Genomic DNA, 23806 nt, shown 5'->3' with positions numbered 1-23806 from the left:
TCTCTTCTCTCTACAACCTGCATGTCTTTTGTTGCAACGTCTGATCACCCTGTGACACACGAGGAAGTTGGCCATCTTCAGCTGCTGCTGCTTTGTTGGAAGACACGAAGTGATCTGAGAGTCTCAGTTTCAACTGAAGAGAATAATGACGTCAGGGAAGAAGATGTGCCGACTACACATCAGCCTTTCTCAGCAATTATCTGGTTACATAGAGGAACCGTATGATTCCTGTAGTTATATAATGCACATTTGTCAGACACATTGTTGCTTACGGCCACACCACCCTGAACATGCCCGACCTCGTCTGATCTCGGAAGCCAAGCAGGGTTGAGCCTCCTTAGTACTTGGATGGAAGACCTCTTGGGAATACCAGGTGCTGTAAGCTTTTTCTCTTCTCTCGACCACCTGCATGTCTTTTGTTGCAACGTCTGATCACCCTGTGACACATGAGGAAGTTGGTCATCTTCAGCTGCTGCTGCTTTGTTGGCTGACACAAAGTGATCTGAGAGTCTCAGTTTCAGTTGCAGAGAATGATCACATCAGAGAAGATGATTTGCCCGCTACACATCAGCCTTTCTCGGCAATTATCTGGTTGCATAGAGGAACCGTATGATTCCAGTACCTATATAATGCACATTTGTCACAGTTATGGTTGCTTACGGCCACACCACCCTGAATATGCCCAACCTCATCTGATCTCAGAAGCCAAGGAGGTTTGGGCCTGGTTAGTACTTGGATGGTAGACATTCTGGGAATACCAGGTGCTGTAAGCTTTTTCTCTTCTCTCTACCACCTGCATGTCTTTTGTTGCAACGTCTGATCACCCTGTGACACATGAGGAAGTTGGTCATCTTCAGCTGCTGCTGCTTTGTTGGCTGACACAAAGTGATCTGAGAGTCTCAGTTTCAGTTGCAGAGAATGATCACATCAGAGAAGATGATTTGCCCGCTACACATCAGCCTTTCTCGGCAATTATCTGGTTGCATAGAGGAACCGTATGATTCCAGTACCTATATAATGCACATTTGTCAGAGACATTGTTGCTTACGGCCACACCACCCTGAATAAGCCCGACCTCGTCTGATCTCGGACGCCAAACAGGGTTGTACCTGGTTAGTACTTGGATGGGAGACAGCTTGGGAACACCAGGTGCTGTAAGCTTTTTCTCTTCTCTCAACCACCTGCATGTCTTTTGTTGCAACGTCTGATCACCCTGTGACACATGAGGAAGTTGGTCATCTTCAGCTTCTGCTGCTTTGTTGGCAGACACGAAGTGATCTGAGAGTCTCAGTTTCAGCTGCAGAGAATGATCACATGAGGGAAGAAGATGTGCCCACTACAAGTCAGCCTTTCTCGGCAATTATCTGGTTACATAGAGGAACCGTATGATTCCAGTACCTATATAATGCACATTTGTCACAGACATTGTTGCTTACGGCCACACCACCCTGAACATGCCCGACCTCGTCTGATCTCGGTAGCCAAGGAGGGTTGGGCCTGGTTAGTACTTTAATGGGAGACTGCTTGGGAATACCAGGTGCTGTAAGCGTTTTCTCTTCTCTCTACAACCTGCATGTCTTTTGTTGCAACGTCTGATCACCCTGTGACACACGAGGAAGTTGGCCATCTTCAGCTGCTGCTGCTTTGTTGGAAGACACGAAGTGATCTGAGAGTCTCAGTTTCAACTGAAGAGAATAATCACGTCAGGGAAGAAGATGTGCCGACTACACATCAGCCTTTCTCAGCAATTATCTGGTTACATAGAGGAACCGTATGATTCCTGTAGTTATATAATGCACATTTGTCAGACACATTGTTGCTTACGGCCACACCACCCTGAACATGCCCGACCTCGTCTGATCTCGGAAGCCAAGCAGGGTTGAGCCTCCTTAGTACTTGGATGGGAGACTGCTTGGGAATACCAGGTGCTGTAAGCGTTTTCTCTTCTCTCTACAACCTGCATGTCTTTTGTTGCAACGTCTGATCACCCTGTGACACATGAGGAAGTTGGTCATATTCAGCTGCTGCTGCTTTGTTGGCTGACACAAAGTGATCTGAGAGTCTCAGTTTCAGTTGCAGAGAATGATCACATCAGAGAAGATGATTTGCCCGCTACACATCAGCCTTTCTCGGCAATTATCTGGTTGCATAGAGGAACCGTATGATTCCAGTACCTATATAATGCACATTTGTCAGAGACATTGTTGCTTACGGCCACACCACCCTGAATAAGCCCGACCTCGCCTGATCTCGGACACCAAGAAGGTTGTACCTGGTTAGTACTTGGATGGGAGACATCTTGGGAATACCAGGTGCTGTAAGCTTTTTCTCTTCTCTCTACCACCTGCATGTCTTTTGTTGCAACGTCTGATCACCCTGTGACACGTGAAGAAGTTGGTCATCTTCAGCTGCTGCTGCTTTGTTGATAGACACGAGGTGATCTGAGAGTCTCAGTTTCAGCTGAAGAGAATAATCACATCAAGGATGAAGATGAACCCACTACAAGTCAGCCTTTTTCGGCAATTATCTGGTTACACAGAGGAACTGTATGATTCCAGTACCTATATAATGCACATTTGTCACAGTTATGGTTGCTTACGGCCACACCACCCTGAATATGCCCAACCTCATCTGATCTCAGAAGCCAAGCAGGTTTGGGCCTGGTTAGTACTTGGGTGGTAGACATTCTGGGAATACCAGGTGCTGTAAGCTTTTTCTCTTCTCTCTACCACCTGCATGTCTTTTGTTGCAACGTCTGATCACCCTGTGACACATGAGGAAGTTGGTCATCTTCAGCTGCTGCTGCTTTGTTGGCTGACACAAAGTGATCTGAGAGTCTCAGTTTCAGTTGCAGAGAATGATCACATCAGAGAAGATGATTTGCCCGCTACACATCAGCCTTTCTCGGCAATTATCTGGTTGCATAGAGGAACCGTATGATTCCAGTACCTATATAATGCACATTTGTCAGAGACATTGTTGCTTACGGCCACACCACCCTGAATAAGCCCGACCTCGTCTGATCTCGGACGCCAAACAGGGTTGTACCTGGTTAGTACTTGGATGGGAGACAGCTTGGGAACACCAGGTGCTGTAAGCTTTTTCTCTTCTCTCTACCACCTGCAAGTCTTTTGTTGCAACGTCTGATCACCCTGTGACACGTGAAGAAGTTGGTCATCTTCAGCTGCTGCTGCTTTGTTGATAGACACGAGGTGATCTGAGAGTCTCATTTTCAGCTGAAGAGAATAATCACATCAAGGAGGAAGATGAACCCACTACAAGTCAGCCTTTTTCGGCAATTATCTGGTTACACAGAGGAAGTGTATGATCCCAGTACCTATATAATGCACACTTGTCACCGATATTGTTGCTTACGGCCACACCACCCTGAATAAGCCCGACCTCGTCTGATCTCGGAAGCCAAGCAGGGTTGGGCCTGGTTAGGACTTGAATGGGAGACCGCTTGGGAATACCAGGTGCTGTAAGCTTTTTCTCTTCTCTATACCACCTGCATGTCTTTTGTTGCAACGTCTGATCACCCTGTTACACATGAGGAAGTTGGTCATCTTCAGCTTCTGCTGCTTTGTTGGCAGACACGAAGTGATCTGAGAGTCTCAGTTTCAGCTGAAGAGAATAATCACATCAGGGAAGAAGTTGTGCCCACTACAAGTCAGCCTTTCTCTGCAATTATCTGGTTACATAGAAGAAGTGTATGATTCCAGTACCTATATAATGCACATTTGTCACAGCTATTGTTGCTTACGGCCGCACCACCCTGAATATGCCTGACCTCGTCTGATCTTGGAAGAAAAGCAGGGTTGGGCCTGGTTAGTACTTGGATGGGAGACCACTTCGGAATACCAGGTGATGTAAGCTTCTTCTCTTCTCTCTACCACCTGCATGTCTTTTGTTGCAACGTCTGATCACCCTGTGACACATGAGGAAGTTGGTCATCTTCAGCTTCTGCTGCTTTGTTGGCAGACACGAAGTGATCTGAGAGTCTCAGTTTCAGCTGAAGAGAATGATCACATCAGAGAAGATTATATGCCCGCTACACATCAGCCTTTCTCGGCAATTATCTGGTTGCATAGAGGAACCGTATGCTTCCAGTAGCTATATAATGCACATTTGTCGGAGACATTGTTGCTTACGGCCACACCACCCTGAACATGCCCGACCTCGTATGATCTCGGAAGCCAAGCAGGGTTGAGCCTGCTTAGTGCTTGGATGGGAGACTGCTTGGGAATACCAGGTGCTGTAAGCTTCTTCTCTTCTCTCTACCACCTGCATGTCTTTTGTTGCAACGTCTGATCACCCTGTGACACGTGAAGAAGTTGGTCATCTTCAGCTGCTGCTGCTTTGTTGATAGACACGAGGTGATCTGAGAGTCTCATTTTCAGCTGAAGAGAATAATCACATCAAGGAGGAAGATGAACCCACTACAAGTCAGCCTTTTTCGGCAATTATCTGGTTACACAGAGGAAGTGTATGATCCCAGTACCTATATAATGCACATTTGTCACAGCTATTGTTGCTTACGGCCACACCACCCTGAATAAGCCCGACCTCGTCTGATCTCGGAAGCCAAGCAGGGTTGGGCCTGGTTAGGACTTGAATGGGAGACCGCTTGGGAATACCAGGTGCTGTAAGCTTTTTCTCTTCTCTATACCACCTGCATGTCTTTTGTTGCAACGTCTGATCACCCTGTTACACATGAGGAAGTTGGTCATCTTCAGCTTCTGCTGCTTTGTTGGCAGACACGAAGTGATCTGAGAGTCTCAGTTTCAGCTGAAGAGAATAATCACATCAGGGAATAAGTTGTGCCCACTACAAGTCAGCCTTTCTCTGCAATTATCTGGTTACATAGAAGAAGTGTATGATTCCAGTACCTATATAATGCACATTTGTCACAGCTATTGTTGCTTACGGCCGCACCACCCTGAATATGCCTGACCTCGTCTGATCTTGGAAGAAAAGCAGGGTTGGGCCTGGTTAGTACTTGGATGGGAGACCACTTCGGAATACCAGGTGATGTAAGCTTCTTCTCTTCTCTCTACCACCTGCATGTCTTTTGTTGCAACGTCTGATCACCCTGTGACACATGAGGAAGTTGGTCATCTTCAGCTTCTGCTGCTTTGTTGGCAGACACGAAGTGATCTGAGAGTCTCAGTTTCAGCTGAAGAGAATGATCACATCAGAGAAGATTATATGCCCGCTACACATCAGCCTTTCTCGGCAATTATCTGGTTGCATAGAGGAACCGTATGCTTCCAGTACCTATATAATGCACATTTGTCAGAGACATTGTTGCTTACGGCCACACCACCCTGAACATGCCCGACCTCGTATGATCTCGGAAGCCAAGCAGGGTTGAGCCTGCTTAGTGCTTGGATGGGAGACTGCTTGGGAATACCAGGTGCTGTAAGCTTCTTCTCTTCTCTCTACCACCTGCATGTCTTTTGTTGCAACGTCTGATCACCCTGTGACACATGAGGAAGTTGGTCATCTTCAGCTGCTGCTGCTTTGTTGGCAGACACAAAGTGATCTGAGAGTCTCAGTTTCAGCTACAGAGAATAATCACGTCAGGGAAGAAGATGTGCCCACTACAAGTCAGCCTTTCTCTGCAATTATCTGGTTACATAGAAGAAGTGTATGATTCCAGTACCTATATAATGCACATTTGTCACAGCTATTGTTGCTTACGGCCGCACCACCCTGAATATGCCTGACCTCGTCTGATCTTGGAAGAAAAGCAGGGTTGGGCCTGGTTAGTACTTGGATGGTGGACTATCTGGGAATACCAGGTGCTGTAAGCTTCTTCTCTTCTCTCTACCACCTGCATGTCTTTTGTTGCAACGTCTGATCACCCTGTGACACATGAGGAAGTTGGTCATCTTCAGCTGCTGCTGCTTTGTTGGCAGACACAAAGTGATCTGAGAGTCTCAGTTTCAGCTACAGAGAATAATCACGTCAGGGAAGAAGATGTGCCCACTACAAGTCAGCCTTTCTCTGCAATTATCTGGTTACATAGAAGAAGTGTATGATTCCAGTACCTATATAATGCACATTTGTCACAGCTATTGTTGCTTACGGCCGCACCACCCTGAATATGCCTGACCTCGTCTGATCTTGGAAGAAAAGCAGGGTTGGGCCTGGTTAGTACTTGGATGGTGGACTATCTGGGAATACCAGGTGCTGTAAGCTGATTCTCTTCTCTCTACCACCTCCATGTCTTTTGTTGCAACGTCTGATCACCCTGTGACACATGAGGAAGTTGGTCATCTTCAGCTGCTGCTGCTTTGTTGGCAGACACAAAGTGATCTGAGAGTCTCAGTTTCAGCTGCAGAGAATAATCACGTCAGGGAAGAAGATGTGCCCACTACACATCAGCCTTTCTCGGAAATGATCTGGTTGCATAGAGGAACCGTATGATTCCAGTACCTATATAATGCACATTTGTCAGAGACATTGTTGCTTACGGCCACACCACCCTGAACATACCCGACCTCGTCTGATCTCGGAAGCCAAGGAGGGTTGGGCGTGGTTAGTACTTGGATGGGAGACGTCTTGGGAATACCAGGTGCTGTAAGCTTTTTCTTTTCTCTCGACCACCTGCATGTCTTTTGTTGCAACGTCTGATCACCCTGTGACACATGAGGAAGGTGGTCATCTTCAGCTTCTGCTGCTTTGTTGGCAGACACGAAGTGATCTGAGAGTCTCAGTTTCAGCTGCAGAGAATGATCACATGAGGGAAGAAGATGAACCCACTACAAGTCAGCCTTTCTCGGCAATTATCTGGTTACATAGAGGAACCGTATGATTCCAGTACCTATATAATGCACATTTGTCACAGACATTGTTGCTTACGGCCACACCACCCTGAACATGCCCGACCTCGTCTGATCTCGGTAGCCAAGGAGGGTTGGGCCTGGTTAGTACTTGGATGGGAGACCACTTGGGAATACCAGGAGCTGTAAGCTTTTTGTCTTCTCTCGACCACCTGCATGTCTTTTGTTGCAACGTCTGATCACCCTGTGACACATGAGGAAGTTGGTCATCTTCAGCTGCTGCTGCTGTGTTGGCAGACACGAAGTGATCTGAGAGTCTCAGTTTCAGCTGCAGAGAATGATCACATCAGGGAAGAAGATGTGCCCATAACAAGTCAGCCTTTCTCTGCAATTATCTGGTTACATAGAGGAATTGTATGATTCCAGTACCTATATAATGCACATTTGTCACAGAAATTGTTCCTTACGGCCACACCACCCTGAATAAGCCCGACCTCGTCTGATCTCGGAAGCCAAGGAGGGTTGGGCCTGGTTAGTACTTTAATGGGAGACTGCTTGGGAATACCAGGTGCTGTAAGCGTTTTCTCTTCTCTCTACAACCTGCATGTCTTTTCTTGCAACGTCTGATCACCCTGTGACACATGAGGAAGTTGGCCATCTTCAGCTGCTGCTGCTTTGTTGGAAGACACGAAGTGATCTGAGAGTCTCAGTTTCAACTGAAGAGAATAATCACGTCAGGGAAGAAGATGTGCCCACTACACATCAGCCTTTCTCAGCAATTATCTGGTTACATAGAGGAACCGTATGATTCCTGTACTTATATAATGCACTTTTGTCAGACACATTGTTGCTTACGGCCACACCACCCTGAACATACCCGACCTCGTCTGATCTCGGAAGCCAAGCAGGGTTGAACCTGCTTAGTACTTGGATGGGAGACTGCTTGGGAATACCAGGTGCTGTAAGCGTTTTCTCTTCTCTCTACAACCTGCATGTCTTTTGTTGCAACGTCTGATCACCCTGTGACACATGAGGAAGTTGGTCATCTTCAGCTGCTGCTGCTTTGTTGGCTGACACAAAGTGATCTGAGAGTCTCAGTTTCGGTTGCAGAGAATGATCACATCAGAGAAGATGATTTGCCCGCTACACATCAGCCTTTCTCGGCAATTATCTGGTTGCATAGAGGAACCGTATGATTCCAATACCTATATAATGCACATTTGTCAGAGACATTGTTGCTTACGGCCACACCACCTTGAATAAGCCCGACCTCGTCTGATCTCGGACACCAAGAAGGTTGTACCTGGTTAGTACTTGGATGGGAGACAGCTTGGGAATACCAGGTGCTGTAAGCTTTTTCTCTTCTCTCTACCACCTGCATGTCTTTTGTTGCAACGTCTGATCACCCTGTGACACGTGAAGAAGTTGGTCATCTTCAGCTGCTGCTGCTTTGTTGATAGACACGAGGTGATCTGAGAGTCTCAGTTTCAGCTGAAGAGAATAATCACATCAAGGAGGAAGATGATGTGCCCACTACAAGTCAGCCTTTTTCGGCAATTATCTGGTTACACAGAGGAAGTGTATGATTCCAGTACCTATATAATGCACATTTGTCACCGATATTGTTGCTTACGGCCGCACCACCCTGAATATACCTGACCTCGTCTGATCTTGGAAGAAAAGCAGGGTTGGGCCTCGTTAGTATTTGGATGGGAGACCACTTCGGAATACGAGGTGCTGTAAGCTTTTTCTCTTCTCTGTACCACCTGCATGTCTTTTGTTGCAACGTCTGATCACCCTGTGACACATGAGGAAGTTGGTCATCTTCAGCTTCTGCTGCTTTGTTGGCAGACACAAAGTGATCTGAGAGTCTCAGTTTCAGCTCGAGAGAATAATCACGTCAGGGAAGAAGATGTGCCCACTACTTATCAGCTTTTCTCGGCAATTATCTGGTTACATAGAGGAACTGTATGATTCCAGTACCTATATAATGCACATTTGTCACAGTTATGGTTGCTTACGGCCACACCACCCTGAATATGCCTGACCACGTCTGATCTCGGAAGCCAAGCAGGTTTGGGCCTGGTTAGTACTTGGATGGTAGAATATCTGGGAATACCAGGTGCTGTAAGCTGATTCTCTTCTCTCTACCACCTGCATGTCTTTTGTTGCAACGTCTGATCACCCTGTGACACATGAGGAAGTTGGTCATCTTCAGCTGCTGCTGCTGTGTTGGCAGACACAAAGTGATCTGAGAGTCTCAGTTTCAGCTGCAGAGAATAATCACGTCAGGGCAGAAGATGTGCCCACTACACATCAGCCTTTCTCGGAAATGATCTGGTTGCATAGAGGAACCGTATGATTCCAGTACCTATATAATGCACATTTGTCAGAGACATTGTTGCTTACGGCCACACCACCCTGAACATACCCGACCTCGTCTGATCTCGGAAGCCAAGGAGGGTTGGGCGTGGTTAGTACTTGGATGGAAGACCTCTTGGGAATACCAGGTGCTGTAAGCTTTTTCTCTTCTCTCGACCACCTGCATGTCTTTTGTTGCAACGTCTGATCACCCTGTGACACATGAGGAAGGTGGTCATCTTCAGCTGCTGCTGCTTTGTTGGCAGACACGAAGTGATCTGAGAGTCTCAGTTTCAGCTGCAGAGAATGATCACATGAGGGAAGAAGATTTGCCCACTACAAGTCAGCCTTTCTCGGCAATTATCTGGTTACATAGAGGAACCGTATGATTCCAGTACCTATATAATGCACATTTGTCACAGACATTGTTGCTTACGGCCACACCACCCTGAACATGCCCGACCTCGTCTGATCTCGGTAGCCAAGGAGGGTTGGGCCTGGTTAGTACTTAAATGGGAGACCGCTTGGGAATACCAGGAGCTGTAAGCTTTTTGTCTTCTCTCGACCACCTGCATGTCTTTTGTTGCAACGTCTGATCACCCTGTGACACATGAGGAAGTTGGTCATCTTCAGCTGCTGCTGCTTTGTTGGCAGACACGAAGTGATCTGAGAGTCTCAGTTTCAGCTGCAGAGAATAATCACATCAGGGAAGAAGATGTGCCCATAACAAGTCAGCCTTTCTCTGCAATTATCTGGTTACATAGAGGAATTGTATGATTCCAGTACCTATATAATGCACATTTGTCACAGAAATTGTTCCTTACGGCCACACCACCCTGAATAAGCCCGACCTCGTCTGATCTCGGAAGCCAAGGAGGGTTGGGCCTGGTTAGTACTTTAATGGGAGACTGCTTGGGAATACCAGGTGCTGTAAGCGTTTTGTCTTCTCTCGACCACCTGCATGTCTTTTGTTGCAACGTCTGATCACCCTGTGACACATGAGGAAGTTGGCCATCTTCAGCTGCTGCTGCTTTGTTGGAAGACACGAAGTGATCTGAGAGTCTCAGTTTCAACTGAAGAGAATAATCACGTCAGGGAAGAAGATGTGCCGACTACACATCAGCCTTTCTCAGCAATTATCTGGTTACATAGAGGAACCGTATGATTCCTGTACTTATATAATGCACTTTTGTCAGACCCATTGTTGCTTACGGCCACACCACCCTGAACATACCCGACCTCGTCTGATCTTGGAAGCCAAGCAGGGTTGAACCTGCTTAGTACTTGGATGGGAGACTGCTTGGGAATACCAGGTGCTGTAAGCATTTTCTCTTCTCTCTACAACCTGCATGTCTTTTGTTGCAACGTCTGATCACCCTGTGACACATGAGGAAGTTGGTCATCTTCAGCTGCTGCTGCTTTGTTGGCTGACACAAAGTGATCTGAGAGTCTCAGTTTCAGTTGCAGAGAATGATCACATCAGAGAAGATGATTTGCCCGCTACACATCAGCCTTTCTCGGCCATTATCTGGTTGCATAGAGGAACCGTATGATTCCAGTACCTATATAATGCACATTTGTCAGAGACATTGTTGCTTACGGCCACACCACCCTGAATAAGCCCGACCTCGTCTGATCTCGGACACCAAGAAGGTTGTACCTGGTTAGTACTTGGATGGGAGACAGCTTGGGAATACCAGGTGCTGTAAGCTTTTTCTCTTCTCTCTACCACCTGCATGTCTTTTGTTGCAACGTCTGATCACCCTGTGACACGTGAAGAAGTTGGTCATCTTCAGCTGCTGCTGCTTTGTTGATAGACACGAGGTGATCTGAGAGTCTCAGTTTCAGCTGAAGAGAATAATCACATCAAGGAGGAAGATGAACCAACTACAAGTCAGCCTTTTTCGGCAATTATCTGGTTACACAGAGGAAGTGTATGATTCCAGTACCTATATAATGCACATTTGTCACCGATATTGTTGCTTACGGCCGCACCACCCTGAATATACCTGACCTCGTCTGATCTTGGAAGAAAAGCAGGGTTGGGCCTGGTTAGTACTTGGATGGGAGACCACTTCGGAATACCAGGTGCTGTAAGCTTTTTCTCTTCTCTCTACCACCTGCATGTCTTTTGTTGCAACGTCTGATCACCCTGTGACACATGAGGAAGTTGGTCATCTTCAGCTGCTGCTGTTTTGTTGGCTGACACGAAGTGATCTGAGAGCCTCAGTTTCAGTTGCAGAGAATGATCACATCAGAGAAGATGATATGCCCGCTACACATCAGCCTTTCTCTGCAATTATCTGGTTGCATAGAGGAACCGTATGATTCCAGTACCTATATAATGCACATTTGTCAGAGACATTGTATCTTACGGCCACACAACCCTGAACATGCCCGACCTAGTCTGATCTCGGAAGCCAAGCACAGTTGGGCCTGGTTTGTACTTGGATGGAAGACCTCTTGGGAATACGAGGTGCTGTAAGCTTTTTCTCTTCTCTGTACCACCTGCATGTCTTTTGTTGCAACGTCTGATCACCCTGTGACACATGAGGAAGTTGGTCATCTTCAGCTTCTGCTGCTTTGTTGGCAGACACAAAGTGATCTGAGAGTCTCAGTTTCAGCTCGAGAGAATAATCACGTCAGGGAAGAAGATGTGCCCACTACTTATCAGCTTTTCTCGGCAATTATCTGGTTACATAGAGGAACTGTATGATTCCAGTACCTATATAATGCACATTTGTCACAGTTATGGTTGCTTACGGCCACACCACCCTGAATATGCCCGACCAAGTCTGATCTCGGAAGCCAAGCAGGTTTGGGCCTGGTTAGTACTTGGATGGTAGACTGTCTGGGAATACCAGGTGCTGTAAGCTTTTTCTCTTCTCTCTACCACCTGCATGTCTTTTGTTGCAACGTCTGATCACCCTGTGACACATGAGGAAGTTGGTCATCTTCAGCTGCTGCTGCTGTGTTGGCAGACACAAAGTGATCTGAGAGTCTCAGTTTCAGCTGCAGAGAATAATCACGTCAGGGAAGAAGATGTGCCCACTACACATCAGCCTTTCTCGGAAATGATCTGGTTGCATAGAGGAACCGTATGATTCCAGTACCTATATAATGCACATTTGTCAGAGACATTGTTGCTTACGGCCACACCACCCTGAACATACCCGACCTCGTCTGATCTCGGAAGCCAAGGAGGGTTGGGCGTGGTTAGTACTTGGATGGTAGACTGCTTGGGAACACCAGGTGCTGTAAGCTTTTTCTCTTCTCTCGACCACCTGCATGTCTTTTGTTGCAACGTCTGATCACCCTGTGACACATGAGGAAGGTGGTCATCTTCAGCTGCTGCTGCTTTGTTGGCAGACACGAAGTGATCTGAGAGTCTCAGTTTCAGCTGCAGAGAATGATCACATGAGGGAAGAAGATTTGCCCACTACAAGTCAGCCTTTCTCGGCAATTATCTGGTTACATAGAGGAACCGTATGAATCCAGTACCTATATAATGCACATTTGTCACAGACATTGTTGCTTACGGCCACACCACCCTGAACATGCCCGACCTCGTCTGATCTCGGTAGCCAAGGAGGGTTGGGCCTGGTTAGTACTTAAATGGGAGACCGCTTGGGAATACCAGGAGCTGTAAGCTTTTTGTCTTCTCTCGACCACCTGCATGTCTTTTGTTGCAACGTCTGATCACCCTGTGACACATGAGGAAGTTGGTCATCTTCAGCTGCTGCTGCTTTGTTGGCAGACACGAAGTGATCTGAGAGTCTCAGTTTCAGCTGCAGAGAATAATCACATCAGGGAAGAAGATGTGCCCATAACAAGTCAGCCTTTCTCTGCAATTATCTGGTTACATAGAGGAATTGTATGATTCCAGTACCTATATAATGCACATTTGTCACAGAAATTGTTCCTTACGGCCACACAACCCTGAACATGCCCGACCTAGTCTGATCTCGGAAGCCAAGCACAGTTGGGCCTGGTTTGTACTTGGATGGAAGACCTCTTGGGAATACGAGGTGCTGTAAGCTTTTTCTCTTCTCTGTACCACCTGCATGTCTTTTGTTGCAACGTCTGATCACCCTGTGACACATGAGGAAGTTGGTCATCTTCAGCTTCTGCTGCTTTGTTGGCAGACACAAAGTGATCTGAGAGTCTCAGTTTCAGCTCGAGAGAATAATCACGTCAGGGAAGAAGATGTGCCCACTACTTATCAGCTTTTCTCGGCAATTATCTGGTTACATAGAGGAACTGTATGATTCCATTACCTATATAATGCACATTTGTCACAGTTATGGTTGCTTACGGCCACACCACCCTGAATATGCCCGACCACGTCTGATCTCGGAAGCCAAGCAGGTTTGGGCCTGGTTAGTACTTGGATGGTAGACTGTCTGGGAATACCAGGTGCTGTAAGCTTTTTCTCTTCTCTCTACCACCTGCATGTCTTTTGTTGCAACGTCTGATCACCCTGTGACACATGAGGAAGGTGGTCATCTTCAGCTGCTGCTGCTTTGTTGGCAGACACGAAGTGATCTGAGAGTCTCAGTTTCAGCTGCAGAGAATGATCACATGAGGGAAGAAGATTTGCCCACTACAAGTCAGCCTTTCTCGGCAATTATCTGGTTACATAGAGGAACCGTATGAATCCAGTACCTATATAATGCACATTTGTCACAGACATTGTTGCTTACGGCCACACCACCCTGAACATGCCCGACCTCGTCTGATCTCGGTAGCCAAGGAGGGTTGGGCCTGGTTAGTACTTAAATGGGAGACCGCTTGGGAATACGAGGTGCTGTAAGCTTTTTCTCTTCTCTGTACCACCTGCATGTCTTTTGTTGCAACGTCTGATCACCCTGTGACACATGAGGAAGTTGGCCATCTTCAGCTGCTGCTGCTTTGTTGGAAGACACGAAGTGATCTGAGAGTCTCAGTTTCAACTGAAGAGAATAATCACGTCAGGGAAGAAGATGTGCCCACTACACATCAGCCTTTCTCAGCAATTATCTGGTTACATAGAGGAACCGTATGATTCCTGTAGTTATATAATGCACTTTTGTCAGACCCATTGTTGCTTACGGCCACACCACCCTGAACATACCCGACCTCGTCTGATCTTGGAAGCCAAGCAGGGTTGAACCTGCTTAGTACTTGGATGGGAGACTGCTTGGGAATACCAGGTGCTGTAAGCATTTTCTCTTCTCTCTACAACCTGCATGTCTTTTGTTGCAACGTCTGATCACCCTGTGACACATGAGGAAGTTGGTCATCTTCAGCTGCTGCTGCTTTGTTGGCTGACACAAAGTGATCTGAGAGTCTCAGTTTCAGTTGCAGAGAATGATCACATCAGAGAAGATGATTTGCCCGCTACACATCAGCCTTTCTCGGCCATTATCTGGTTGCATAGAGGAACCGTATGATTCCAGTACCTATATAATGCACATTTGTCAGAGACATTGTTGCTTACGGCCACACCACCCTGAATAAGCCCGACCTCGTCTGATCTCGGACACCAAGAAGGTTGTACCTGGTTAGTACTTGGATGGGAGACAGCTTGGGAATACCAGGTGCTGTAAGCTTTTTCTCTTCTCTCTACCACCTGCATGTCTTTTGTTGCAACGTCTGATCACCCTGTGACACGTGAAGAAGTTGGTCATCTTCAGCTGCTGCTGCTTTGTTGATAGACACGAGGTGATCTGAGAGTCTCAGTTTCAGCTGAAGAGAATAATCACATCAAGGAGGAAGATGAACCAACTACAAGTCAGCCTTTTTCGGCAATTATCTGGTTACACAGAGGAAGTGTATGATTCCAGTACCTATATAATGCACATTTGTCACCGATATTGTTGCTTACGGCCGCACCACCCTGAATATACCTGACCTCGTCTGATCTTGGAAGAAAAGCAGGGTTGGGCCTGGTTAGTACTTGGATGGGAGACCACTTCGGAATACCAGGTGCTGTAAGCTTTTTCTCTTCTCTCTACCACCTGCATGTCTTTTGTTGCAACGTCTGATCACCCTGTGACACATGAGGAAGTTGGTCATCTTCAGCTGCTGCTGCTTTGTTGGCTGACACGAAGTGATCTGAGAGCCTCAGTTTCAGTTGCAGAGAATGATCACATCAGAGAAGATGATATGCCCGCTACACATCAGCCTTTCTCGGCAATTATCTGGTTGCATAGAGGAACCGTATGATTCCAGTACCTATATAATGCACATTTGTCAGAGACATTGTTGCTTACGGCCACACAACCCTGAACATGCCCGACCTAGTCTGATCTCGGAAGCCAAGCACAGTTGGGCCTGGTTTGTACTTGGATGGAAGACCTCTTGGGAATACGAGGTGCTGTAAGCTTTTTCTCTTCTCTGTACCACCTGCATGTCTTTTGTTGCAACGTCTGATCACCCTGTGACACATGAGGAAGTTGGTCATCTTCAGCTTCTGCTGCTTTGTTGGCAGACACAAAGTGATCTGAGAGTCTCAGTTTCAGCTCGAGAGAATAATCACGTCAGGGAAGAAGATGTGCCCACTACTTATCAGCTTTTCTCGGCAATTATCTGGTTACATAGAGGAACTGTATGATTCCAGTACCTATATAATGCACATTTGTCACAGTTATGGTTGCTTACGGCCACACCACCCTGAATATGCCCGACCACGTCTGATCTCGGAAGCCAAGCAGGTTTGGGCCTGGTTAGTACTTGGATGGTAGACTGTCTGGGAATACCAGGTGCTGTAAGCTTTTTCTCTTCTCTCTACCACCTGCATGTCTTTTGTTGCAACGTCTGATCACCCTGTGACACATGAGGAAGTTGGTCATCTTCAGCTGCTGCTGCTGTGTTGGCAGACACAAAGTGATCTGAGAGTCTCAGTTTCAGCTGCAGAGAATAATCACGTCAGGGAAGAAGATGTGCCCACTACACATCAGCCTTTCTCGGAAATGATCTGGTTGCATAGAGGAACCGTATGATTCCAGTACCTATATAATGCACATTTGTCAGAGACATTGTTGCTTACGGCCACACCACCCTGAACATACCCGACCTCGTCTGATCTCGGAAGCCAAGGAGGGTTGGGCGTGGTTAGTACTTGGATGGAAGACCTCTTGGGAATACCATGTGCTGTAAGCGTTTTCTCTTCTCTCTACAACCTGCATGTCTTTTGTTGCAACATCTGATCACCCTGTGACACATGAGGAAGTTGGTCATCTTCAGCTGCTGCTGCTTTGTTGGCTGACACAAAGTGATCTGAGAGTCTCAGTTTCAGTTGCAGAGAATGATCACATCAGAGAAGATGATTTGCCCGCTACACATCAGCCTTTCTCGGCAATTATCTGGTTGCATAGAGGAACCGTATGATTCCAGTACCTATATAATGCACATTTGTCAGAGACATTGTTGCTTACGGCCACACCACCCTGAATAAGCCCGACCTCGTCTGATCTCGGACACCAAGAAGGTTTTACCTGGTTAGTACTTGGATGGGAGACAGCTTGGGAATACCAGGTGCTGTAAGCTTTTTCTCTTCTCTCTACCACCTGCATGTCTTTTGTTGCAACATCTGATCACCCTGTGACACATGAGGAAGTTGGTCATCTTCAGCTTCTGCTGCTTTGTTGGCAGACACGAAGTGATCTGAGAGTCTCAGTTTCAGCTGAAGAGAATAATCACATCAGGGAAGAAGATGTGCCCACTACAAGTCAGCCTTTCTCTGCAATTATCTGGTTACATAGAAGAAGTGTATGATTCCAGTACGTATATAATGCACATTTGTCACAGCTATTGTTGCTTACGGCCGCACCACCCTGAATATGCCCGACCTCGTCTGATCTTGGAAGCCAAGGAGGGTTGGGCGTGGTTAGTACTTGGATGGAAGACCTCTTGGGAATACCAGGTGCTGTAAGCTTTTTCTCTTCTCTCTACCACCTGCATGTCTTTTGTTGCAACGTCTGATCACCCTGTGACACATGAGGAAGTTGGTCATCTTCAGCTGCTGCTGCTTTGTTGGCTGACACGAAGTGATCTGAGAGTCTCAGTTTCAGTTGCAGAGAATGATCACATCAGAGAAGATGATATGCCCGCTACACATCAGCCTTTCTCTGCAATTATCTGGGTGCATAGAGGAACCGTATGATTCCAGTACCTATATAATGCACATTTGTCAGAGACATTGTTGCTTACGGCCACACAACCCTGAACATGCCCGACCTCGTCTGATCTCGGAAACCAAGCAGGGTTGGGCATGGTTTGTACTTGGATGGAAGACCTCTTGGGAATACCAGGTGCTTTAAGCTTTTTCTCTTCTCTCTACCACCTGCATGTCTTTTGTTGCAATGTCTGATCACCCTGTGACACATGAGGAAGTTGGTCATCTTCAGCTTCTGCTGCTTTGTTGGCAGACACAAAGTGATCTGAGAGTCTCACTTTCAGCTCGAGAGAATAATCACGTCAGGGAAGAAGATGTGCCCACTACTTATCAGCTTTTCTCTGCAATTATCTGGTTACATAGAGGAACTGTATGATTCCAGTACCTATATAATGCACATTTGTCACAGTTATGGTTGCTTACGGCCACACCACCCTGAATATGCCCGACCTCGTCTGATCTCAGAAGCCAAGCAGGTTTGGGCCTGGTTAGTACTTGGATGGTAGACTGTCTGGGAATACCAGGTGCTGTAAGCTTTTTCTCTTCTCTCTACCACCTGCATGTCTTTTGTTGCAACGTCTGATCACCCTGTGACACATGAGGAAGTTGGTCATCTTCAGCTGCTGCTGCTTTGTTGGCAGACACAAAGTGATCTGAGAGTCTCAGTTTCAGCTGCAGAGAATAATCACGTCAGGGAAGAAGATGTGCCCAGTACACATCAGCCTTTCTCGGAAATTAACTGGTTGCATAGAGGAACCGTATGATTCCAGTACCTATATAATGCACATTTGTCAGAGACATTGTTGCTTACGGCCACACCACCCTGAACATGCCCGACCTCGTCTGATCTCGGAAGCCAAGGAGGGTTGGGCCTGGTTAGTACTTGGATGGAAGACCTCTTGGGAATACCAGGTGCTTTAAGCTTTTTCTCTTCTCTCTACCACCTGCATGTCTTTTGTTGCAACGTCTGATCACCCTGTGACACATGAGGAAGTTGGTCATCTTCAGCAGCTGCTGCTGCTTTGTTGGCAGACACGAAGTGATCTGAGAGTCTCAGTTTCAGCTGCAGAGAATGATCACATCAGGGAAGAAGAAGTGCCCATAACAAGTGAGCCTTTCTCGGAAATTATCTGGTTACATAGAGGAAGTGTATGATTCCAGTACTTATATAATGCACATTTGTCACAGAAATTGTTCCTTACGGCCACACCACCCTGAATATGCCCGACCTCGTCTGATCTCGGAAGCCAAGGAGGGTTGGGCCTGGTTAGTACTTTAATGGGAGACTGCTTGGGAATACCAGGTGCTGTAAGCGTTTTCTCTTCTCTCTACAACCTGCATGTCTTTTGTTGCAACGTCTGATCACCCTGTGACACATGAGGAAGTTGGTCATCTTCAGCTGCTGCTGCTTTGTTGGAAGACACGAAGTGATCTGAGAGTCTCAGTTTCAGCTGAAGAGAATAATCACGTCAGGGAAGAAGATGTGCCCACTACACATCAGCCTTTCTCAGCAATTATCTGGTTACATAGAGGAACCGTATGATTCCTGTACTTATATAATGCACTTTTGTCAGACACATTGTTGCTTACGGCCACACCACCCTGAACATACCCGACCTCGTCTGATCTCGGAAGCCAAGCAGGGTTGAGCCTGCTTAGTACTTGGATGGGAGACTGCTTGGGAATACCAGGTGCTGTAAGCTTTTTCTCTTCTCTCTACAACCTGCATGTCTTTTGTTGCAACGTCTGATCACCCTGTGACACATGAGGAAGTTGGTCATCTTCAGCTGCTGCTGCTTTGTTGGCTTACACAAAGTGATCTGAGAGTCTCAGTTTCAGTTGCAGAGAATGATCACATCAGAGAAGATGATTTGCCCGCTACACATCAGCCTTTCTCGGCAATTATCTGGTTGCATAGAGGAACCGTATGATTCCAGTACCTATATAATGCACATTTGTCAGAGACATTGTTGCTTACGGCCACACCACCCTGAATAAGCCCGACCTCGTCTGATCTCGGACACCAAGAAGGTTGTACCTGGTTAGTACTTGGATGGGAGACAGCTTGGGAATACCAGGTGCTGTAAGCTTTTTCTCTTCTCTCTACCACCTGCATGTCTTTTGTTGCAACGTCTGATCACCCTGTGACACGTGAAGAAGTTGGTCATCTTCAGCTGCTGCTGCTTTGTTGATAGACACGAGGTGATCTGAGAGTCTCAGTTTCAGCTGAAGAGAATAATCACATCAAGGAGAAAGATGAACCCACTACAAGTCAGCCTTTTTCGGCAATTATCTGGTTACACAGAGGAAGTGTATGATTCCAGTACCTATATAATGCACATTTGTCACCGATATTGTTGCTTACGGCCACACCACCCTGAATAAGCCCGACCTCGTCTGATCTCGGAAGCCAAGCAGGGTTGGGCCTGGTTAGTACTTGAATGGTAGACCGCTTGGGAATACCAGGTGCCTTAAGCTTTTTCTCTTCTCTCTACCACCTGCATGTCTTTTGTTGCAACGTCTGATCACCCTGTGACACATGAGGAAGTTGGTCATCTTCAGCTTCTGCTGCTTTGTTGGCAGACACGAAGTGATCTGAGAGTCTCAGTTTCAGCTCGAGAGAATAATCACGTCAGGGAAGAAGATGTGCCCACTACTTATCAGCTTTTCTCGGCAATTATCTGGTTACATAGAGGAACTGTATGATTCCAGTACCTTTATAATGCACATTTGTCACAGTTATGGTTAATTACGGCCACACCACCCTGAAAATGCCTGACCACGTCTGATCTCGGAAGCCAAGCAGGTTTTGGCCTGGTTAGTACTTGGATGGTAGACTCTCTGGGAATACCAGGTGCTGTAAGCTTTTTCTCTTCTCTCTACCACCTGCATGTCTTTTGTTGCAACGTCTGATCACCCTGATACACATGAGGAAGTTGGTCATCTTCAGCTACTGCTGCTTTGTTGGCAGACACGAAGTGATCTGAGAGTCTCAGTTTCAGCTGCAGAGAATAATCACGTCAGGGAAGAAGATGTGCCCACTACACATCAGCCTTTCTCGGAAATGATCTGGTTGCATAGAGGAACCGTATGATTCCAGTACCTATATAATGCACATTTGTCAGAGACATTGTTGCTTACGGCCACACCACCCTGAACATGCCCGACCTCGTCTGATCTCGGAAGCCAAGGAGGGTTGGGCGTGGTTAGTACTTGGATGGAAGACCTCTTGGGAATACCAGGTGCTCTAAGCTTTTTCTCTTCTCTCGACCACCTGCATGTCTTTTGTTGCAACGTCTGATCACCCTGTGACACATGAGAAAGGTGGTCATTTTCAGCTGCTGCTGCTTTGTTGGCAGACACGAAGTGATCTGAGAGTCTCAGTTTCAGCTGCAGAGAATGATCACATGAGGGAAGAAGATTTGCCCACTACAAGTGTGCCTTTCTCGGCAATTATCTGGTTGCATAGAGGAACCGTATGATTCCAGTGCCTATATAATGCACATTTGTCACAGACATTGTTGCTTACGGCCACACCACCCTGAACACGCCCGACCTCGTCTGATCTCGGTAGCCAAGGAGGGTTGGGCCTGGTTAGTACTTAAATGGGAGACCGCTTGGGAATACCAGGAGCTGTAAGCTTTTTCTCTTCTCTCTACCACCTGCATGTCTTTTGTTGCAATGTCTGATCACCCTGTGACACATGAGGAAGTTGGTCATCTTCAGCTTCTGCTGCTTTGTTGGCAGACACAAAGTGATCTGAGAGTCTCAGTTTCAGCTCGAGAGAATAATCACGTCAGGGAAGAAGATGTGCCCACTACTTATCAGCTTTTCACGGCAATTATCTGGTTACATAGAGGAACTGTATGATTCCAGTACCTATATAATGCACATTTGTCACAGTTATGGTTGCTTACGGCCACACCACCCTGAATATGCCCGACCTCGTCTGATCTCAGAAGCCAAGCAGGTTTGGGCCTGGTTAGTACTTGGATGGTAGACTGTCTGGGAATACCAGGTGCTGTAAGCTTTTTCTCTTCTCTCTACCACCTGCATGTCTTTTGTTGCAACGTCTGATCACCCTGTGACACATGAGGAAGTTGGTCATCTTCAGCTGCTGCTGCTTTGTTGGCAGACACAAAGTGATCTGAGAGTCTCAGTTTCAGCTGCAGAGAATAATCACGTCAGGGAAGAAGATGTGCCCAGTACACATCAGCCTTTCTCGGAAATTAACTGGTTGCATAGAGGAACCGTATGATTCCTGTACTTATATAATGCACATTTGTCACAGACATCGTTGCTTACGGCCACACCACCCTCAATATGCCTGACCTCGTCTGATCTCGGAAGCCAAGCAGGGTTGGGCCTGGTTAGTACTTGGGTGGGAGACCGCTTGAAAATACCATTTGCTGTAAGCTTTTTCTCTTCTCTCTACAACCTGCATGTCTTTTGTTGCAACGTCTGATCACCCTGTGACACATGAGGAAGTTGGTCATCTTCAGCTGCTGCTGCTTTGTTGGCAGACACAAAGTGATCTGAGAGTCTCAGTTTCAGCTGCAGAGAATAATCACATCAGGGAAGAATATGTGCCCACTACACATCAGCCTTTCTTGGCAATTATCTGGTTACATAGAGGAACCGTATGATTCCAGTACCTATATAATGCACATTTGTCACAGAGATTATTACTTACGGCCACACCACCCTGAACATGCCCGACCTCGTCTGATCTCGGAAGCCAAGCACGGTTGGCCTGGTTAGTACTTGGGTGGGAGACTGCTTGGGAATACCAGGTGCTGTAAGCTTTATCTCTTCTCTGGACCACCTGAATGTCTTTTGTTGCAACGTCTGATCACCCTGTGACACATGAGGAAGTTGGTCATCTTCAGCTGCTGCTGCTTTGTTGGCAGACACAAAGTGATCTGAGAGTCTCAGTTTCAGCTGCAGAGAATAATCACATCAGGGAAGAATATGTGCCCACTACACATCAGCCTTTCTTGGCAATTATCTGGTTACATAGAGGAACCGTATGATTCTAGTACCTATATAATGCACATTTGTCACAGAGATTATTACTTACGGCCACACCACCCTGAACATGCCCGACCTCGTCTGATCTCGGAAGCCAAGCACGGTTGGCCTGGTTAGTACTTGGGTGGGAGACTGCTTGGGAATACCAGGTGCTGTAAGCTTTATCTCTTCTCTGGACCACCTGAATGTCTTTTGTTGCAACGTCTGATCACCCTGTGACACATGAGGAAGTTGGTCATCTTCAGCTTCTGCTGCTTCGTTGGGAGACACGAAGTGATCTGAGAGTCTCAGTTTCAGCTGCAGAGAATAATCACGTCAGGGAAGAAGATGTGCCCACTACACATAAGCCTTTCTCTGCAATTATCTGGTTACATAGAGGAACCGTATGATTCCAGTACCTATATAATGCACATTTGTCACAGAGATTGTCGCTTACGGCCACACCACCCTGAATATAATATGCCCGACCTCGTCTGATCTCGGAAGCCAAGCAGGATTGTGCCTGGTTAGTACTTGGGTGGGAGACTGTCTGGGAATACCAGGTGCTGTAAGCTTTTTCTCTTCTCTCTACCACCTGCATGTCTTTTGTTGCAACGTCTGATCACCCTGTGACACATGAGGAAGTTGGTCATCTTCAGCTGCTGCTGCTTTGTTGGCAGACACAAAGTGATCTGAGAGTCTCAGTTTCAGCTGCAGAGAATAATCACGTCAGGGAAGAAGATGTGCCCAGTACACATCAGCCTTTCTCGGAAATTAACTGGTTGCATAGAGGAACCGTATGATTCCTGTACTTATATAATGCACATTTGTCACAGACATTGTTGCTTACGGCCACACCACCCTCAATATGCCTGACCTCGTCTGATCTCGGAAGCCAAGCAGGGTTGGGCCTGGTTAGTACTTGGGTGGGAGACCGCTTGAAAATACCATTTGCTGTAAGCTTTTTCTCTTCTCTCTACAACCTGCATGTCTTTTGTTGCAACGTCTGATCACCCTGTGACACATGAGGAAGTTGGTCATCTTCAGCTGCTGCTGCTTTGTTGGCAGACACAAAGTGATCTGAGAGTCTCAGTTTCAGCTGCAGAGAATAATCACATCAGGGAAGAATATGTGCCCACTACACATCAGCCTTTCTTGGCAATTATCTGGTTACATAGAGGAACCGTATGATTCCAGTACCTATATAATGCACATTTGTCACAGAGATTATTACTTACGGCCACACCACCCTGAACATGCCCGACCTCGTCTGATCTCGGAAGCCAAGCACGGTTGGCCTGGTTAGTACTTGGGTGGGAGACTGCTTGGGAATACCAGGTGCTGTAAGCTTTATCTCTTCTCTGGACCACCTGAATGTCTTTTGTTGCAACGTCTGATCACCCTGTGACACATGAGGAAGTTGGTCATCTTCAGCTGCTGCTGCTTTGTTGGCAGACACAAAGTGATCTGAGAGTCTCAGTTTCAGCTG

At 46.9% G+C, this 23806-nt stretch overlaps 56 pseudogenes; all 56 read left to right on the top strand.

Moving 5' to 3' along the window:
- The first annotated feature begins 266 nt into the window (after positions 1 to 266).
- On the top strand, positions 267 to 385 carry LOC140287666 (5S ribosomal RNA; annotated as a pseudogene).
- Positions 386 to 654: 269 nt separating this feature from the next.
- On the top strand, positions 655 to 773 carry LOC140296350 (5S ribosomal RNA; annotated as a pseudogene).
- A 269-nt stretch (positions 774 to 1042) lies between these two features.
- Positions 1043 to 1161, top strand: LOC140292530 (5S ribosomal RNA; annotated as a pseudogene).
- A 269-nt stretch (positions 1162 to 1430) lies between these two features.
- On the top strand, positions 1431 to 1549 carry LOC140315151 (5S ribosomal RNA; annotated as a pseudogene).
- Positions 1550 to 1818: 269 nt separating this feature from the next.
- LOC140291138 (5S ribosomal RNA) lies at positions 1819 to 1937 on the top strand (annotated as a pseudogene).
- Positions 1938 to 2593: 656 nt separating this feature from the next.
- LOC140293868 (5S ribosomal RNA) lies at positions 2594 to 2712 on the top strand (annotated as a pseudogene).
- A 269-nt stretch (positions 2713 to 2981) lies between these two features.
- LOC140292529 (5S ribosomal RNA) lies at positions 2982 to 3100 on the top strand (annotated as a pseudogene).
- Positions 3101 to 3369: 269 nt separating this feature from the next.
- On the top strand, positions 3370 to 3488 carry LOC140300146 (5S ribosomal RNA; annotated as a pseudogene).
- A 269-nt stretch (positions 3489 to 3757) lies between these two features.
- LOC140283159 (5S ribosomal RNA) lies at positions 3758 to 3876 on the top strand (annotated as a pseudogene).
- A 269-nt stretch (positions 3877 to 4145) lies between these two features.
- LOC140289103 (5S ribosomal RNA) lies at positions 4146 to 4264 on the top strand (annotated as a pseudogene).
- A 269-nt stretch (positions 4265 to 4533) lies between these two features.
- On the top strand, positions 4534 to 4652 carry LOC140300145 (5S ribosomal RNA; annotated as a pseudogene).
- Positions 4653 to 4921: 269 nt separating this feature from the next.
- On the top strand, positions 4922 to 5040 carry LOC140283153 (5S ribosomal RNA; annotated as a pseudogene).
- Positions 5041 to 5309: 269 nt separating this feature from the next.
- LOC140289102 (5S ribosomal RNA) lies at positions 5310 to 5428 on the top strand (annotated as a pseudogene).
- A 269-nt stretch (positions 5429 to 5697) lies between these two features.
- LOC140278753 (5S ribosomal RNA) lies at positions 5698 to 5816 on the top strand (annotated as a pseudogene).
- A 269-nt stretch (positions 5817 to 6085) lies between these two features.
- On the top strand, positions 6086 to 6204 carry LOC140278748 (5S ribosomal RNA; annotated as a pseudogene).
- A 269-nt stretch (positions 6205 to 6473) lies between these two features.
- LOC140312854 (5S ribosomal RNA) lies at positions 6474 to 6592 on the top strand (annotated as a pseudogene).
- Positions 6593 to 6861: 269 nt separating this feature from the next.
- On the top strand, positions 6862 to 6980 carry LOC140299632 (5S ribosomal RNA; annotated as a pseudogene).
- A 269-nt stretch (positions 6981 to 7249) lies between these two features.
- On the top strand, positions 7250 to 7368 carry LOC140288491 (5S ribosomal RNA; annotated as a pseudogene).
- A 269-nt stretch (positions 7369 to 7637) lies between these two features.
- Positions 7638 to 7756, top strand: LOC140313323 (5S ribosomal RNA; annotated as a pseudogene).
- A 269-nt stretch (positions 7757 to 8025) lies between these two features.
- Positions 8026 to 8143, top strand: LOC140296981 (5S ribosomal RNA; annotated as a pseudogene).
- Positions 8144 to 8415: 272 nt separating this feature from the next.
- Positions 8416 to 8534, top strand: LOC140279240 (5S ribosomal RNA; annotated as a pseudogene).
- Positions 8535 to 8803: 269 nt separating this feature from the next.
- Positions 8804 to 8922, top strand: LOC140291229 (5S ribosomal RNA; annotated as a pseudogene).
- A 269-nt stretch (positions 8923 to 9191) lies between these two features.
- Positions 9192 to 9310, top strand: LOC140300463 (5S ribosomal RNA; annotated as a pseudogene).
- A 269-nt stretch (positions 9311 to 9579) lies between these two features.
- On the top strand, positions 9580 to 9698 carry LOC140305927 (5S ribosomal RNA; annotated as a pseudogene).
- Positions 9699 to 9967: 269 nt separating this feature from the next.
- On the top strand, positions 9968 to 10086 carry LOC140288490 (5S ribosomal RNA; annotated as a pseudogene).
- Positions 10087 to 10355: 269 nt separating this feature from the next.
- On the top strand, positions 10356 to 10474 carry LOC140279887 (5S ribosomal RNA; annotated as a pseudogene).
- A 656-nt stretch (positions 10475 to 11130) lies between these two features.
- Positions 11131 to 11249, top strand: LOC140300356 (5S ribosomal RNA; annotated as a pseudogene).
- Positions 11250 to 11518: 269 nt separating this feature from the next.
- On the top strand, positions 11519 to 11637 carry LOC140297021 (5S ribosomal RNA; annotated as a pseudogene).
- A 269-nt stretch (positions 11638 to 11906) lies between these two features.
- On the top strand, positions 11907 to 12025 carry LOC140281868 (5S ribosomal RNA; annotated as a pseudogene).
- A 269-nt stretch (positions 12026 to 12294) lies between these two features.
- Positions 12295 to 12413, top strand: LOC140270077 (5S ribosomal RNA; annotated as a pseudogene).
- A 269-nt stretch (positions 12414 to 12682) lies between these two features.
- Positions 12683 to 12801, top strand: LOC140305924 (5S ribosomal RNA; annotated as a pseudogene).
- A 269-nt stretch (positions 12802 to 13070) lies between these two features.
- On the top strand, positions 13071 to 13189 carry LOC140297259 (5S ribosomal RNA; annotated as a pseudogene).
- A 269-nt stretch (positions 13190 to 13458) lies between these two features.
- On the top strand, positions 13459 to 13577 carry LOC140302099 (5S ribosomal RNA; annotated as a pseudogene).
- A 269-nt stretch (positions 13578 to 13846) lies between these two features.
- LOC140319125 (5S ribosomal RNA) lies at positions 13847 to 13965 on the top strand (annotated as a pseudogene).
- Positions 13966 to 14234: 269 nt separating this feature from the next.
- On the top strand, positions 14235 to 14353 carry LOC140279882 (5S ribosomal RNA; annotated as a pseudogene).
- Positions 14354 to 15009: 656 nt separating this feature from the next.
- On the top strand, positions 15010 to 15128 carry LOC140300355 (5S ribosomal RNA; annotated as a pseudogene).
- Positions 15129 to 15397: 269 nt separating this feature from the next.
- LOC140296479 (5S ribosomal RNA) lies at positions 15398 to 15516 on the top strand (annotated as a pseudogene).
- Positions 15517 to 15785: 269 nt separating this feature from the next.
- On the top strand, positions 15786 to 15904 carry LOC140302097 (5S ribosomal RNA; annotated as a pseudogene).
- Positions 15905 to 16173: 269 nt separating this feature from the next.
- LOC140299460 (5S ribosomal RNA) lies at positions 16174 to 16292 on the top strand (annotated as a pseudogene).
- Positions 16293 to 16948: 656 nt separating this feature from the next.
- Positions 16949 to 17067, top strand: LOC140289452 (5S ribosomal RNA; annotated as a pseudogene).
- A 269-nt stretch (positions 17068 to 17336) lies between these two features.
- On the top strand, positions 17337 to 17455 carry LOC140291432 (5S ribosomal RNA; annotated as a pseudogene).
- A 269-nt stretch (positions 17456 to 17724) lies between these two features.
- On the top strand, positions 17725 to 17843 carry LOC140270255 (5S ribosomal RNA; annotated as a pseudogene).
- Positions 17844 to 18112: 269 nt separating this feature from the next.
- Positions 18113 to 18231, top strand: LOC140306726 (5S ribosomal RNA; annotated as a pseudogene).
- A 272-nt stretch (positions 18232 to 18503) lies between these two features.
- On the top strand, positions 18504 to 18622 carry LOC140275359 (5S ribosomal RNA; annotated as a pseudogene).
- Positions 18623 to 18891: 269 nt separating this feature from the next.
- Positions 18892 to 19010, top strand: LOC140299835 (5S ribosomal RNA; annotated as a pseudogene).
- A 656-nt stretch (positions 19011 to 19666) lies between these two features.
- Positions 19667 to 19785, top strand: LOC140300968 (5S ribosomal RNA; annotated as a pseudogene).
- Positions 19786 to 20054: 269 nt separating this feature from the next.
- Positions 20055 to 20173, top strand: LOC140295202 (5S ribosomal RNA; annotated as a pseudogene).
- A 269-nt stretch (positions 20174 to 20442) lies between these two features.
- LOC140289393 (5S ribosomal RNA) lies at positions 20443 to 20561 on the top strand (annotated as a pseudogene).
- Positions 20562 to 20830: 269 nt separating this feature from the next.
- Positions 20831 to 20949, top strand: LOC140300264 (5S ribosomal RNA; annotated as a pseudogene).
- A 269-nt stretch (positions 20950 to 21218) lies between these two features.
- LOC140270251 (5S ribosomal RNA) lies at positions 21219 to 21337 on the top strand (annotated as a pseudogene).
- A 269-nt stretch (positions 21338 to 21606) lies between these two features.
- LOC140293281 (5S ribosomal RNA) lies at positions 21607 to 21725 on the top strand (annotated as a pseudogene).
- A 269-nt stretch (positions 21726 to 21994) lies between these two features.
- On the top strand, positions 21995 to 22112 carry LOC140290129 (5S ribosomal RNA; annotated as a pseudogene).
- A 269-nt stretch (positions 22113 to 22381) lies between these two features.
- Positions 22382 to 22499, top strand: LOC140290128 (5S ribosomal RNA; annotated as a pseudogene).
- A 269-nt stretch (positions 22500 to 22768) lies between these two features.
- On the top strand, positions 22769 to 22892 carry LOC140290637 (5S ribosomal RNA; annotated as a pseudogene).
- A 269-nt stretch (positions 22893 to 23161) lies between these two features.
- LOC140293280 (5S ribosomal RNA) lies at positions 23162 to 23280 on the top strand (annotated as a pseudogene).
- A 269-nt stretch (positions 23281 to 23549) lies between these two features.
- Positions 23550 to 23667, top strand: LOC140290127 (5S ribosomal RNA; annotated as a pseudogene).
- The last annotated feature ends 139 nt before the right edge of the window (positions 23668 to 23806 follow it).

This window comes from Leuresthes tenuis, unplaced genomic scaffold (assembly GCF_036924035.1).
Source record: "Leuresthes tenuis unplaced genomic scaffold, fLeuTen1.0.hap1 SCAF_1, whole genome shotgun sequence".
Taxonomy (NCBI): Eukaryota; Metazoa; Chordata; class Actinopteri; order Atheriniformes; family Atherinopsidae; genus Leuresthes; species Leuresthes tenuis.
This window is presented reverse-complemented; position numbering and strand designations above follow the sequence as displayed.